Here is a 15151-nt window from a genome sequence, read left to right as displayed (position 1 = left end):
GCTAGTAGGAATCCACCGACAAAATAGAAGGTTCCGAAAGCTGTGTTAGAAGTCGGTGCACTTCTAGAAGAATCCAGAAACGGTAGCCGAACTTCCGAGAGGCATAACTTTTGAACCGTAACTCCGATTGACGAGCCGTTTACATTTTCGGAAAGCTCTCGAAGCGCTCTATAGCCCTATGGACAAGCTTAGCTCGTCCCCCATTTTTTGACCCTTTTCGAGGTCATTTAATGCCCCAAACCTGACTTTGAAGCATTCTTAGGGGGTCTCCAAAACCCGAAAAACTGTAATAACTTTCAAACCGTGGGGCCTTTTGACCTAATTCTTTTTCTAGAATGCTCTAAATCTTGATTACATTCATCTGGCCAAGTCACACCTTCTAGGTCACCAAAATGATGGTCAAATTGCATGCTGCTATTTTTTTGGGATTTTCAAATGCACTGATAGTTGAACTATGAGAGTTGGAACCTTTATTTGAACCAAATGGGTATGCAAAAATGTAAAGACATAAAATAGAAACTAAGTCTAAGTACATTTTTTTGGGTGACACAGGATTGCCCTTATACCTCTGGATGCTCCTGCATCAGACACCCAGGGTAGATTGAAAAGTGACCCTGTCACTTTATGGATGGTAGAGGAAATCCCAAATGGGAAACCTCAGCTGCTGAAATCCAAGTTGAGTCTTCGATCGGTCATCCTTTCCATTTGACCAAATACTCTTCATACTGCCTATTTCTGGTACTCCTACCCACACGATGATCTAGAATGTCTTCTATCTCCTCCTTCTTAGAAGCAGGAATTGGACATGGCTCTAAAACCAGCTCCTCATCAGTACCATCATCATGATACTTTGTCAAATCTGCAATGTTGAAAATGGGAGAAATGTGAATACCATCTGGCAGCTCAACCTCATATGCATTTCCTGAGTTATGTTTCTTCAAAATTTTGCAGGGACCAAATTTCTTCATTTTCAGCTTGTTGTAAGTACCAACTGGAAATCTTTCTTTTCGTAAGTGCACCATGACTAGATCCCCTACTTGGAATTCCTTATGTCTTCTCCTTGCATCAGCCCTAGCTTTATACTCTTGATTCATCTTGATAATGTGTGCTTGAACCTCCTCATGTAGACGCTTGATGTGTTCAGCAAATTCCTCAGCTTCAGCACTTGTTCTCTCCCCTTGTTCTATCTTCCTCAATTCTGGTGCAGTCCTTGGGCTATTCCCATATACAATTTGAAATGGTGATTTTCCAATACTCCTATTTACAGAGTTATTATAAGCAAACTCTGCCTGTGGTAGAATCAAATCCCATCCCTTGGGCTTATCCCCAACTAAACATCTCAGCAAATTGCCCAAACTTCTATTTACCACTTCTGTTTGGCCATCAGTCTGTGGGTGATGCGTGGAACTGAATTTCAAGTCTGTTCTCAACTTCTTCCACAATGTCCTCCAGAAATACCCCACAAATTTAGTATCTCGGTCAGAAACTATACTCCTTGGAAGACCATGTAGTCTTACCACCTCTTTGAAAAACAAGTCTGCAATATGGACAGCATCATGATTTTTATGGCATGGAATGAAATGTGCCATTTTGGAGAACCTATCAACCACCACGAATACTGAGTCGTTACCCCTTTGTGTCCTTGGCAATCCAAGAACAAAATCCATACTTATGTCCTCCCATGGCCTTGATGGAACAGGCAATGGCTGATATAGGCCAGTATTTTGACTAAACCCCTTGGTAGCTTGACAAACCTGGCAACTCTGTACAAACTTCTTCACATCCTGTGTAATTTGAGGCCAAAAATAATGTTCTCTAAGAATGGCAATGGTCTTATCCCGACCAAAATGTCCTGCCATCCCTCCACTGTGTTTCTCCTTAATCAGATTTTCCCTCATGGAACTCCTTGGAATGCACAATTGACTACCTTTGAACAACATGCCATCCTGAATCAAATAGTCTAACCACTTGGTTCTATCTACAGCAACAGGTTCTTTACAAGCTTTCCATGCTTCAGCAAAATTAGGATCCTCAAGGTACAAATTCTTGAGTTCATCAAACCCAACTACTTCAACCTGCATTGTTGTAAGCAACAATTGTCTCCTACTTAATGCATCTGCAACCCTGTTAGATTTTCCACTTCTATGCTTTAACACAAATGTATAACTCTGCAAGAATTCTACCCACTTCATATGCCTCTGATTCAATTTACCTTGGCTATTTAGGTACTATAATGCCTGATGATCAGTATACAAAACAAATTCCTTTGGCAATAAATAATGCCTCCATTTCTTTAAGGCCTGAACTATTGCATAGAACTCTTGATCATAAACAGAATACTTCTTCTTTGCATCATTCAATTTTTCACTAAAATATGCAATAGGCTTACCTTCTTGGCTTAATACAGCCCCAATAGCACTACCACTGGCATCACAGTCCACCTGGAATACTTTTTTGAAATCTGGAAGTGCCAACACAGGCTATTCAGTCACCTTCTTCTTTAGCAATTCAAAACTTCTCGCAGCTGTTGCAGTCCATTTGAACTCTTTTCTATCCCCTCTTATGGTATCAGTTAGGGGTGCACATATGCCACTGAAATTCTTAATAAACTTCCTGTAAAAACTAACCAGACCATGAAATGATCTTACCTCAGTAGCAGACCTTGGAGTAGGCCATTCCAAGATGGCTTTTACCTTCTCTGGATCCATTTTGAGACCTTTAGGTGATATAACAAATCCCAAATAGACTAACTCCCTTTTTGCAAAGACACACTTCTTTAGATTAATTAACAGTTTCTCTTCCCTTAGCCTTTCAAGGACACTACGAATATGCAGTAAATGTTCTTCCAAAGTCTTGCTGAAAATTAAAATATCATCCAAATAGACAATAACAAATTTTCCCAAGAACTTCTTAAGTACCTCATTCATGAGCCGCATGAAGGTGCTTGGGGCGTTCGTTAATCCAAAGGGCATGACTAACCACTCATAAAGACCCTCCTTGGTCTTGAAGGCTGTTTTCCACTCATCTCCTTCTCGAATCCGTATCTAATGATAGCCACTCTTCAGATCTATCTTTGTGAAGTACTCAGCTCCACTCAAGCAGTCCATAAGATCATCCATCCTTGGCAAAGGAAATCGGTACTTGATGGTTATCCTATTTATAGCTCGGGAATCTGTACACATCCTCCACTCTCCATCCTTTTTTGGTGCGAGTACTGCAGGTACTGCACATGGACTCAGGCTCTCTCGAATCAAGCCCTTCCTCAACAGCTCCTGAACCTGTCTATTTAGCTCCTCTGTTTCAGTAGGAGTCATCCTGTGAGCAGCCTTGTTAGGCAAGCTAGCTCCTGGAATCAGATCTATCTGATGATTGATTTGCCTTACTGGTGGCAATCCATCTGGAACATTATCAGAGATAATATCTCCAAATTCTCCTAGTAAATTTGAAACTTCCAATGGTATTTCACTACTACCTTCTTTATCTTTCCTAGGAATCAAAGCATAGCACATACGCTGATGTTTCATGCCATCTAAAAACTTCCTTCCATCAACAAGACAAATCCTAGCACTGTTACATACCTTTTCACCTTCCCTTTTCATGGGCTTCAATTTGTGGCGAACTCCATCCTTTGTTAGAGAGTATGTGTTTGCATGTCCATCATGTATTGCATGTCTATCAAACTGCCATGGTCTACCCAACAATAGATGGCAAACATCCATTGAAATAACATCACAGAGGACTTCATCATGGTAACTACCAATTTTGAATTTTACTAAACATTGTTCACTTACCAGGACCTTATGATCATCTTTTACCCAAGAAATTTGATAGGGCTGGGGATGTTTCTCCCTCTTGAGCTTCAACTTAGAGACCATCTCTTCGGATACCAAGTTATCAGTGCTACCACCATCAATGATCACATCACAACATTTATCCTCATACTTGCATCTGGTATGGAACAAACTCCTCCGTTGTCCTGGTTCATTTTCACCACTTAGTAGGACTCTTTCGTTTACCAAGGCCTCTCCTCTTTCTGCATCCTCTGAATGTGATGATTGTGCATCCTCATCCACATGAGCAACCCTAGCTTGGCCCTCAGCTCTCCTATCTGTCCTTCCTTGTCGTTGAGGGCATTCAAAGGCACGATGACCTTCTTCATTGCAATGGAAACAGGTACCACGGAAGCCTCCTCTTCCTTGCCCACGTCCTCTACCTCTTCCTCTTTGATTTCCAAAGTCTTCATCACGGGAGCGGTTGAAACCCTCATTCCTCTGGTTCCTTCTAGTACCCTCATCTTCATTTTTCTTTTGAGTTTCATTGCGGCCTCTAGATGATCTACCGCTTCCCCTTACTCCTTGACCGTGCCCTCTTTGTCTTCCTTCAAACCTTTTACTCAGCTTCTCTTCAACTCGTAGGGCAAACTGGTATGCTTCTTCAACGCTGGTCATTCTTACCAGACTTAGTTCTTCCTGGATGCTAGGTCGTAGCCCACTGATATAATGAGCAACCTTCTCCTTATTTGCTTCTGTATGCCCCGCTCTAATCAGGAGTCGGTAAAACTCCTCTGTATATTCTTGGACTGATCTTCCTGCTTGCTTTAACCCATGCATCTTCTTAAATAGATCAAGCTCGTAGTCCACAGGAATGAACTGCTTCTTCAATTTGTCCACCATGCGATCCCATCTTGTGATCTTCTCCTTTCCTCTTCTAAGTCTTTCCAGTTGAATCTCTTGCCACCAGATTTTGGCATGGCCTTTTAGTTTGGCCTTTGCAAACTTAACCCTATCTGGGTCCCTTATATCCTCATATTCAAAGTATTCATCCAGTTCATTGATCCAATCGATCAACTCATCTGGTTTCAAATTTCCCGAAAATATACCCACTTCAATTGTAGGTCTTTTCCCAAACCTATAAATGGCCCTAAAAAGCCTTTCCTCTATAGGATTCAGAACTTCCCCGTCAACTTCCATTACTTCCTCTTCATTGTCATCCTCACTATTGTCATCTGCGGTAATATTTGCTCCTCTACGAAGCTCCTCTTGCAATGCTTGTACCTGTCTCTGGAGGGCTCTAACCTCCTCAGGATCAACAGCTCTGGCCCTTCCACCACACTCTCTTCGTGGAGGCATCTTCTAACTTGAACCCACAACCACACAGTCCTGGTGCAAACTGCCTCACAGTCAGCGCTCTGTCTACACACTCAGGAAAACCCGCTCTGATACCACTTGATGGGGACACAACCCAACAACCAGAATAGACACAATAGAAAGGGGAAATTATATTAACTAAGACAATAAGCTGGTACAAACAGTGCAGAGAAAATAAACTCAAAACATGCCCTGCGGGCTTACAATAGCATAAATCTGGAGAATATTTCTCCTTTTAGCACCTCCTCTCAAGCTCCAATCCGAACTGCCTTTTACAATGCCAGAAGTCTCCTTAAATAGACCCCAGAGGGTTAAGGACTAGGAGTACATTCTAGAAAGTGCTAGTAGGAATCCACCGACAAAATAGAAGGTTCCGGAAGCTGCGTTAGAAGTCGGTGCACTTCTAGAAGAATCCAGAAACGGTAGTCGAACTTCCGGGAGGCATAACTTTTGAACCGTAACTCTGATTGACAAACCGTTTACATTTTCGGAAAGCTCTTGAAGCGCTCTATAGCCCTATGGACTAGCTTCACTGGTCCCCCATTTTTCGACCCTTTTCAAGGTCATTTAATGCCCCAAACCTGACTTTGAAGCATTCTTAGGGGGTCTCCAAAACCCGAAAAACTGCAATAACTTTCAAACCGTGGGGCCTTTTGACCTAATTCTTTTTCTGGAATGCTCTAAATCTCGATTACATTCATCTGGCCAAGTCACACCTTCTAGGTCACCAAAATGATGGTCAAATTGCATGCTCCTATTTTTTCGGGATTTTCAAATGCACTGATAGTTGAACTATGAGAGTTGGAACCTTTATTTGAACCAAATGGGTATCCAAAAATGTAAAGACATAAAATAGAAACTAAGTCTAAGTACATTTTTTTGGGTGACACAGGATTGCCCTTATACCTCTGGATGCTCCTGCATCAAAGAAAATCTAAGGTAAAGTTTTTTAAATATTCTTAAAAGTACAATAATACATTGTATTTGAAATATTGTTTCTTAATTGGTATGAAAATAACAACATACTTATAGATCCTCTTCCATCTCCTACAATCATTGAAACCCTTGCATTCAACAAATCCATCAAATTCCCATCCACATCTCTTGCTCCTAGCATTATCCAAACCCCATCTAATGAACCTCATTAGTATTGACATGATATTTTAATCACCTAGAAATATCATAAAAGTAATTCTTTTTTTTAATTATATAGAGAACTTTAGGTTGATATGTTCAAACAATATGCAATGCAGGGTAGTGGTACGAGAACACCACATAGTACTCATTTTGGTAGAGGTGCAAGGATAGGATGAAGAACACCTAAGGTAAAGTTTTTAAAATATTCTTAAAAGTAAAATAATGCATTGGATTTGAAATATTGTTTCTTAATTAGTATTCTTAAAAATACAATAATACCTTTCCATCTCCTACTATCATTAAAACTCTTCCAAATTCATCAAATCCATCCAATTCCTATCCACATATCTTGCTCCTAGCATACCCAAACACCATATAATGAACCTCATGTGAGTTCACCCTCCATATACCCTTTCACATTGAAGAACATCCATATTATGGAGGGTGTCTTGCAAGAGTGTGGAGATCATGAATCTCCACTTTTATTCCTTAACAATGTGCCAAAACTTCATTCACATCTATCTTTTCCTTCTCGATATCTTTGCTTTCAATTTCTAAGCCTTGTACTATCCTTCCAATATCATCCTACAAGTCCTTTCGTCTTCTTTCCCTCCTATGATATTCTTCTTGTTATTGTGACTTCTTATTATTTACAACATTATCTCATATTTATAATAATACTCTTTACTATTTTATAAGGCTTTTCAGGGGTTGAAATTTCTCAAATTGATGATGCCACACTTTTTCCATTAACTTTGGCCTTGAGAGCTATGTGGTATCATATATTGCACACCGATCAAGTTTACAATTTGAGTTGAACTCATGATGTGTCTTATTGATTCCTCTTATGTTATATTTGTTTCTTCTTTAGGGTACTCCACATAGCTCGAGGTCTAGAGGAAAGGGAAAGAAATCAGGAATAACACCAAAACAAAAATAGGTATTAAATAAAAGTCAAGTTTATATTTTGAAATTTAATAAGAATGAATTTATATACATGTACTCTATATTGATGAATATGTATTGACTTGTTTGTTGAATATATGTAGAAACAATTTATTTTTGTAGAGTTGATGAATGCTTTCTAGATTACCGAAGTTGAGGTAATGAAAGAGGTAAAATTTCATATTTTCCTTCTCATAAATTTTAGGTTATCATATACATTTGTTCTATATACATATTTAGTAGTTGCATTTACAAATGAGTGCATGGGTTTTTTAGTTTTATAATAATTATCAATAATTTGTCTTATTAACATGTGTTATATATCTTTTACCAATTACAAGAGTCTTTGAGACTTCATGCAAATCCTTTCCCATTTCATTTTGTTAGGATTCCTGAGTGTCAAAGATAGGGTCAAACACAACAAAGGCTAGAGATATGTATGTTAGTTGAAGTGCTTTTGTGATCTCCATTCAGATTGCTTGTGTGTGTGATATAAATCCCTAATACCTACGCTAAAATTCTAACATTTTAATGCTTACCATATAGGTTGTGCCTCACAGCTGTATTGATTTATCAATGCTTGTACCTCCTACTACCACTAGAGATCTAGCTTAGGTTATAGTACATTTTTTGTTTTTTAACTCTATTTGTAATCCCTAATGCCACTCTATAATGCTAAAATTTTATCACTTATCCTATAGGTTGTGCCTCATAGTAGCATTGATTCATTAGTTCTTGTACCTCTTGCTAGCACTAGAGATCTAGCTCAGGCTATACTACATTTTTTATTTTTTAACTATATTTGTAATCTCATGCCACTCTATAATGCTAACATTTTATCTCTTATCATATAGGTTGTACCTACCATGAGCATTGATTCATTGGTAGTTGTGTCTCCCATCATCACTCTACCTCATCATTTTATGAGGAGTCACACCCATTGATGAAGGAGCCCATTACTACTATCATTCAGTCCAACTATGGGACAAAGGGATGAGGTAATGAGCAACTCAACTATCCACAATTTAGAACCCAATTTCTAGTTATTCTCATATTACTTATACATAAGATATTTGATAGTGTATTTTAATTTTTCTTCTACAGACACTTGGCAAACACAAATTGCATCAAAGAAGCTCAATTTTGATGATTCTGCATAGTCATAGATATTGATAGTGATATATATATATATATATATATATATATATATATATATATATATATATATATATAGTTGTGATCATCACATGAAATTGACATATATTCAACTTTTGTATTGTATATATTCAAGATTTGTATTGTGCACATTTGACATTTATATTGTACACATTCGACATTTGTTGAGTATTCAACTTTTGAATTGTATATATTCAATATTTCTATTGTGCACATTCAACCTTTCTATTGTATGCATTTAGTATTTCCCAATTATTCAACTTTTGTATTGTACCAATGAGACATAACATGTTTTTTTAACTATATGATTGATATGACATAGTATATTGTTCATTTTGGTATACATTAAACTTGGATTTCCATCCAACTTGTTCAATGTCTGCATACAAACTTGTATTTAACCTTACTTTCTTGAAATTAATCAAACACATGAATGTTCATTATTTTATATATAAAATGCAACATGTTTATCACATTCATTGTAACATGTAATCATATGTCACTTATTTTGATGTAATAAGACATGAAAAGTAAAACTATGTCATGATTTTTGTATTTGTGTCAAAGATTGCAGCCTGATGGTGCTTAGAGGCCCTTAGGGATGCTTCCATTCAATGTAGTTGATATCATTGGATTGACATTATCACTAAAATGAGGTTGGTACTAGGCTAAACCTGACCAACCAAAGCTAAGAGAGAAAATAGTTTAATCCTAGGACGAACAATTCGAAATATACACAACCTTATACTCATTTTAACTAAGCAACATTACAACTTTTGGCAATAGGCAAGATACGGGTGCCAAATCCGAACAAATTCAAGTATCTAAAAAAAAAAGATAGGTTGTTTTGGGCCTAGATAATGTGATCCTATAGAACCTAACAATTTTTCAATACCTTGCACAAGCTTAGAGAAATTCTCAATCAAAGATCACATCCCAATGGTGCTTAGAGACCCTTATGGATGCTTCCACTTAGTGTGTTTGATACCGTTGGAGGGACATTATGACTAAAATAAGGCTGGTACTATTGGTATTATGTTGTATTTGTCATTAGTGACAATACTTATTTTGATTATGAATGGTTACCAAGCTCATCACTTAGTCTACAGTTTATATCGAGCATTCAGTGGTTGCTAAGTAAGTTCATCATGTAAGTAGTTCACACTGAATATTCCTAAAGCTATCAAGTGAGTCTTTAGTCTAGTAGTGTTTATCGAGTTCATAGCTTTCACCAAAAAGATAGTGGTGATTGAGCTTCATAGTGTGTACTGAGCCATCAGTTTGTGTGATGCGATTCTAGTTTCTATTGAGTGATGGATGTGTAGTGTTTACTGAGTGACAGCAAAGTAAATGAAAGATTCAGTATCTACCAAGTGATACTATACCTATCGAGTCTCCAATAGTTACCAAGTTCCAAGCTACATTGTGTGACTAGTATGGACTAAGCTTCTAATTCTACTGAGTGCATGATGATGTTGAGTAATGTAGTGGACGTCATGTATTAGAAGTTCACCAAGTCAGCTTGAAGAACTCGAGTTCTCTAATGTTTGGCTAGCTCAGTAATATTTTGTTTACTTTTGTTTTAGCCAACCTTGTAATTGTAGTTATTGGAATGGTATATATGTAATGTATTGTATCATTTGCAATGTATAAATGTATGTCAATGGAATGGACATGTAATGTTTTGAGAAGAGTGAATGCGAATCAGCAGCAAAGTAGAGTATTCAGCAAGGTCATTAAGGAGCAGCAAAGACATGTTAATCACAAGAGGTGATTTGTACTTCAAATATCTATTCAACAATCAATTCATAAGTTAGATCTACTATTTCATCTTGACAGGTGAATCAATTTTCTAAATCCTTTAACAAGGTAGACTTAACAGTCTTTGTATAAATCTCTTAACAGAGTGCATACTCCATTGTATGTTTGTAAAACCTCTAACAAGGTGGATCTAGTAGTCCAAATTGCTCTTAACAAAGAAGACCATAATAAGTGGTCAATGTAAGCCCTAACAGGCCAACTTTATACTGTATTAGTGAAGCTTTCTAGGTATCATCCCCACCTTAGTTTTACTTTCTATTTGGAAGGTTTCTAGGTCACCAAAATACTGTCTTCATGTGTTATGAATGATAATCTTTCTAATACTTGTAGTATATTAGATGAATGAATGGTTTATATTGTTAAATGTTGAATTGATTTAAAGTTTTTTGTGGTTACTAATTCACCCCTCCCCTCTCAGTAACCTAGCTAGTCTTGATTATTTCCAACAATTGGTATCAAAGCTTTGTCATTCTCAAGATAAAGTTTGACACCTTGAGCAAAGATCAAGGCAATAGAGATATTCAAACTTGATAAAGCTATTGAGAATGAAAATTTAGATCTAGAAATGGCCATAGCTCAACTTAAGGAAGCAAAAGAGCATCTTTCCCAATCCCTAAAAAGAAGGAAGGAACTTGCAAGACAGATGAATGACCACTAGTATGTTGAAGAAAAGATTGAAGACTTTTTCCCATCAAGCAGTTCAAATGAAGCTAATGAGGCAATAAAATAACTCCTAGAAAAGAATGGCTCTTTGTAAGAAGAGGTAAGAAAATTGAAAAGAGAACAAGAAATTCAGTTAATAAGAATGTGTGAAATTTTGGAATAAAGGAATAAAGCAAGTGAAGACTTGGAAGCAAGAAAAAATGCAAATAAAAATCAATCCCTTCAACAAGAAAGTATTATCAATCAACTCTCCAATGCAAATGAGGAAATCATGAATCTAAGATCTGAAAATGAAAACTTAAGGAATGATCTAATCACTGAAAGACAAATCAATGAAAGATTGAAAGTTGATCTAATTTCTGAAAAGAAATTCAATGAAAGGATGATGAAATCTCAAGTAGACATGGATCAATTGAATTAGAAAAGTGAGCAAAATCTTCATAGGAAAAAAGGTATAGCAGGATTTGGATACAAAGAATAAGGTGAATATTCAAAACAAGTTTCCCAAAGGAATCAAAGACCTACTTGCAATCATTGTGATAAGTTAGGTCATACATCAAACAAATGTTGGAGCAATGGAAAGGGAAAATTCAATGGAAAATGCTACAATTGCAATAAATGTGGTCATAAAGCTAATGAATGCAAGGAGAAACCAAAATTTGGAGGCAAATGTCACAAATGCAAGAAACAAAGTCACAAGGCATCTAAATCCATATCCAAATCATTCAATCAAGCTAAAAAAATTGTCAAAGCAATATTTGGTTGGGACTACAATACTTGGTGTAGATGTCTCTATTGTGGAGAATATGGACACATTGGCATAGACTATACAAGGCATCACTTGAGAAAGAGGGATTCAATAGTAAGATGTTATACATGCATTGAAATTGGTCATATAGCTAAAAACTACATAAATATAGGAAGAGTTGAAGATGAAAAGAAAGCTAAAGCTGATAATATTAGGAGGTAGATGAGACAGTAGTGGATTCCCAAGTCTACCAAGAAAAGTAGTTCAAATGATGGCCATGTCACTCAAGAAGTGGGTGACTCCACCATTTCCAATTAGATTCTTAAAGGGAGGAACTAGAACTGCATCTTCAAGCTATATCTCAAGTAGTTCCAAATGAAAGAAAGTAGAAGATCCAAATAAGTATTTCAAATTCAATGGGATCACATGAGATCAAGTCTTACTGAGCAAGGTTGGTCACAGACTCAACCAAGTCGGGAGTAATGAAAGATTTGTTCAATCACCGAGTCTCAAGTTTCTACCAAGCTAGTGAATGGATGATAGTCTATCATGCACTATGTCATTATGGTACCTAGCATTAATGGTGAATTTTCATCAAAAAGGGTGGAATTTGACTTCATTTTTCACCACAACTTTAGAATTTGTAGAGCCAAGTGACTTCCAGGTGCACACAAGCAATTTTGAGCAAATTTATAGTGAAGAATTTGTTCAAAAAATTTCTATCATCTACTAAGCGGTCATGGCATCTGAAAGCACCAATAGTAGTAAGGCAAAAAGAGGTTCAAAAATGTTGGTTAAAGGTGTGGAGTGGAAAGCACTGAACTTCAAGCTAGTTCTGACAGTTATAGAGGCACTCAACCCAAATGGAGCTCAATCTCAAATTCCTCCCAAGGTACTTCTAATTAATGATATTTGCACTCATTTTAAGTATTCTATTTAGGAAATTGGAACACTAGAGATGGATAGAGCCTTAGAAGAAATGTGTGTTGATGATTCACTAAAACCCAAGCATAAGCACTTAGAAACAAAAGGGTTGACTCATATCACACACTTGCCAAGAAGCTTTTAGATTAAGTGTATTAGATACATTCTTAGTCATGTTCATAATGGACAACTATGGTTAAAGTAGCCAGTGTTAATCACCATGAAAATGATACACAAGATTATAGGTCTTCCCATGCTAAGCAAAGAAAAATCTATCAAAACCCTAGGTCGGGATGAACTCTAGAAGAAAACCCTAGCCAAGTGGGATGGTAGAGATCTAAACATTAGTATTGTTACTAACATTGAATTGAGATTTGGTATTCATGTCACTGCCCACAAGATTTATAGCTCTAGTTCTTTGAACAGTGTGCCATGTAAGGGAGTGGATTTAGGATTTAAAGTTGTGAAGAAAAATATGGAATTTGACTTGTTAGAATTGTTGTTTTTCCCATTAAAAGGCTCTGTTGTGTGAAGAAAAGATGTTCCTATCTTGTATTAGATAAATGAATTTATTGCAAAAATGGTTATAAATTTTGACAGCATTATGGATAACTACTTTGAAGATTTCAAGGACAGGATGAACAACAAGTTCAGGATGCCTCCTAAACTTGTTGAAGTTACAAAGATGATGTGTCTTTCATGGTTGACTATGATAGAGTGTATATTCAGGTAGTTAGGCCTCGATTTGCATGAGTAAAACCTCTTCCTTATGAGGTAAACATTGATGAAACTAGAGATAATGTTAAAGCACTGGTGAATGAACCAAGTTATCCTAAGCCACCAATTTTTGGTACATATGATGAGGCCAAAGCTAGAATTTAGCTTGAAATCAAGCTACCCCAGGAAATCAACAAAGGGAAGGGGAAAATAGCCAAGATGAAAACTACTAGTGGCCCTCTTATGCTTACAAAAAGTAAAGGAGAGGATGAAGAAGAACAAGAAAAAGAAGGAGAAGAACAAGAATCTCAGAAGGAGGTAGAGCCAACAAAGAAGAAAGGAAGGGTAATCATTACCAAACTTCTAAAGGCCTCCACAACTATTTTCACAAGAAGATCAAAAGGGAAAGGAAAAAGAGATAGTGAAGTTGTGCTTGTAAAGCCCCCTCCCACATTTCAAGAAAGACTTAATCACTTGAGAGTTGGTGCTAGAATAAATAACTTCAAAGCACTAAAGTATGAATCCAGAACTCTAGCAGAAGAAAAAGAAGTTGAAGATCTGGTCATGGATAAACTAGGAAGATGGAAATTCTCTAAATATCGGTTTACTTCACAAAACCCTATAGTACTATTAGACAAAGTCAAGGTTAGGTGACAATCAGCTAAACAAGAAGTTAAAGATATATTTGAGCAATCATTAAGAAAATTGCTACCAAATCTTAAAAATGTAGAGGTTAAGGCAGCCATGAAAAAGAATGAGGAGAAAATGATGATGAGATTTCGTACTTGTCTAATTCGGATAAGGGAAATTGAGCATGTGGTCAAGGATGCCACATCTATGTGGGAAAATATTTATCATCTGCAAAAGCCCATTGATTATCTAGTAGAGATCAATGATGATGATAGTGATGATTAGGAAGAAGATAACACTCCATATGTTACTTGTGATGTTGAAAACTATAAGGCACTAAAAGATGATGATGAAGAGAAAGAGGAAGAAGTTGAAGAGGAAGACAAGGAAGAAGATGAAGAAAGTGATCCAATGAGAATAGTAGCTGAAATCATTGCTTCCCTTCCTCACTCTCCACCTAAAACTACTACATCATAAGGATTGAAGATAGCTTCAGCAAGTATGATTGCAACCACCTCAGATATATCATCTACACAATCATTATTTGCTTCCTCATAGCTTCACGTATTTGTAATGGAAGTGTCTACCACTTCATCTACCAAGTTGCAACCCTCTTCATCAACTCCCAAGTCATCTACTTCTACAGTATGCACAGTTGATAGTTCTTCAATTGCGTCAACTTCTACAGTAGCATATATAGTAAGTTTACCAGTATGTTCTATAGTTTTGTCCACTACATCTTTAATTGCACCAATTTCTGTTTCAGTCAGCTCTCTAGTTGTAAGTACTCTAGTTTGTACACCACCTATTGTTACTTCATTTTTGGATAGCACATCAATTTCGTATATAGTTAGCACTTCTTTTAGTTTTCCTTTAGTTGGACCCATTCAATGTTTTACTAGAAGTTCAACATTTTCTACTATTATTTCTATTTCTAAGTCCAAGGAAGTAAGCCTAGAAGGAAAACCAAAGACTCCTCTAAAACTTCTACTTATTGGCAAAGAAATTGTTATTCCCAAGTTGGATCTAGACACTACCACAACTGATGAAATGATACTAGTCAATCAGCTTTTAGAGAAAAAGGCAAAGTAGAAGCAACTTAGAGATGAAAGAGATAGAGAGTTTACTATAAATTAAAATGCTAAAAATATAATAACTGAGCCTATAGGTGTTGAAATTGACTCAGCTCAACACATTTTTTTACAATTGGAACAGGTCGTAAATAAGTTCAATGAGGACACTT

The sequence above is a fragment of the Cupressus sempervirens genome, chromosome 5, assembly GCF_028749045.1.
Source record: "Cupressus sempervirens isolate cs-2001-9-10 chromosome 5, ASM2874904v1, whole genome shotgun sequence".
Taxonomy (NCBI): domain Eukaryota; kingdom Viridiplantae; phylum Streptophyta; class Pinopsida; order Cupressales; family Cupressaceae; genus Cupressus; species Cupressus sempervirens.
This window is presented reverse-complemented; position numbering follows the sequence as displayed.